General features: G+C 39.2%; 1 pseudogene; it reads left to right on the forward strand.

Moving 5' to 3' along the window:
* Positions 1 to 1,083: 1,083 nt before the first annotated feature.
* On the forward strand, positions 1,084 to 1,983 carry LOC100930859 (annotated as a pseudogene).
* The last annotated feature ends 421 nt before the right edge of the window (positions 1,984 to 2,404 follow it).

Consider the following 2,404-nt stretch of genomic DNA (forward strand, 5'->3'; position numbering starts at 1 on the left):
GTCAAGTAGGTGAACCTACTGCAGCATTTCCAACAATTTAGACAACAAAGTCCCATCATTCTTGGCCCAAATGTAGTATATGTCTCCAAAATGGCGGAAAACAGTGAATCTAAACTCTTATTTGACATTATAAAGACAAACCTGAGGTCCAGGAGAAAAATGTTAAAATAAAATGTTACAATTGAGCTTGCTAAACTACTAACAAAAATGAAAAGGGTCACTGGATGAAATAAGGACTAGTAAAAACAAAAGGAAACACCAATGTGCTTTTTGCAGCCAGTCCAGAAGATAGCCAATAAAAAAGATAACCAGAAGGCTATCTAACCTGAGCACATAGACCCAATCCAGGAACTGAGGCCGGAAACATGAGTAAACAGAAAAAAAATCCTAATCCAGTGAAGAAATATTATGAGTTAAGAACTCAAGAGATAAATACAGAAGAGAGTGAATCCATTATAAGTAGAAGTAGTGGCTCTTAAAAAACAAAATAGGTTGGCCACAAAGATTCCATGATTGAATGAATGGAAGGTTTGAAGCAACTGATAAAAATTGAAATTAGAGCTCTTGATGAAAAAAAAAATAGATGATGGATAAATAGCTTAAAAGAAAATGTGGAAAACATGATTTAAGTAGTAGAATCCCTCAAAAATAAAGTGCAATATATAGAGCTCAATGATTCTATGAGATAACATGAAACATTAGAACTAAGTCAAAAGACTGATACATTAAAAGAATTTTGGGAGTATCTATTAATCTTTCTTAGGTATTCAACTAATTGAACCTTTGTAACTAAATCCTATTAAACTATGTTCTTGATATGTAAAGAAATGTAGAGAATGTATCACCCTATTGTACAGAGATGTGGAGGGACAGAAAAACAAAGATAGAGGATTAGAAGTCACTTTCCATCAAAAATGTAAGAGAAATTAAGCCAAAGTACTTTAGTATTCTCTAATTAATTTAGAAATTACTGGCTTTTAGCTCTTCTTCCAAGCTCAGTGCCAGGATCTGCTTCTTTGGTAACATCCCTGAAACAAGATGAGAGTTCAGAATCAAGGAATTTAGCTATATTGGCACCTGGTGACCAGGGCTGCTTTTAACTCAGGCAGATAGACATTGTGACCATCACTGATCTCTTTATTGACTTCAACTACATGGTTTATATGTTTCAATATGATTTCACCCATGGCAACTTCAAGGCCACTGTCTAGGCTGAGAATTGAAAGCTGTTGTTCAATGGGAAAGCCACTGCTATCTTCCAAAAGCGATATTAAATGGAGAGAGGCTGGAACTGAGTATGCTGTAGAGCATACTGGAGTCTCCACCACCATGGAAAAGCCTGGGGCTCACCTGAAGGAGAGAACTAAGCAGGTCATAATTTCTGCCCTTTCTACTGATGCTCCAATGTTTGTGATGGGAGCGAACCATGGGAAATATGGTAATTACCTTCAGATAATCAGCAATGTCTCCTGCACCATCAACTGTTTGGCTCCCTCCGCCAAGGTCATTCATGACAACTTTGGCATTGTAAGGAGTCATGACTACAATTCAGGCCCAGAAGACAGGAGAAGGCTTCTCTGGCAAGCTGTGGCGTGATATGTGTGATGTTTCCCCAAGCATCATCCCTGCTTGCCCTGGTGCTGCTAGGGCTGTAGGCAAGGTCATACCTGATCTGAATGGAAGCTCATGGGCATAGCCTTCTGTGTTCCTACTTGCCACCTGAAGAAACCCACCAAATATCATGATATCAAGAAAGTGGTGAAGCAAGAAGCAGATGGACCCTTGGAGGGCATCTTGGGCTACACAGAGTACCAGGGTATATCCTATGATTTTAACAGTCACTCCCACTCTTCTACCTTTGATGTTGACCCTGGCATTGCCCTCAATGACCACTTTGTCAAGTTTATTTTCTGGCATGACAATAAGTATGGTTATAGCAGCTGTGTAGTGGACCTCATGCTCTACATGGCCTCCAAGGAGTAAAGTGGAAAGCCATGGATCTTCATTCCCGGCCAAAAGAAGGTGTTTCACCAACGGGGAACCTACATCCTTTACCTCTGTTCCTATAATAGGGATGCTGTGCCCCATTCACATTTTGTCCCAAACCCACTCCTGTAGTAGGGAGGGAAAGTCTAGACTCCTATATTGTATTCCATATTCTAATATGGTGCAAAAAAAGAAATTACTAACAAGGGGTTCTCTCAGTAGAGATTTAGGATTCCCTAAATCTCTCTGGTTTAATATAATTGGATATCATAGAAGAATCTTCAACTTATTGCCCATAGGATCAAGGGCAAACTCTTCATGCCATATGTGATTTGGGTCTTACCTATTTGACAATTATCTTCAACTATTCCTGATCAAGATCATCTGCTCTAATCAACTAAGTCTCCTCACTAGTGCT

Source organism: Sarcophilus harrisii, chromosome 3, assembly GCF_902635505.1.
Source record: "Sarcophilus harrisii chromosome 3, mSarHar1.11, whole genome shotgun sequence".
NCBI classification, from domain to species: Eukaryota; Metazoa; Chordata; class Mammalia; order Dasyuromorphia; family Dasyuridae; genus Sarcophilus; species Sarcophilus harrisii.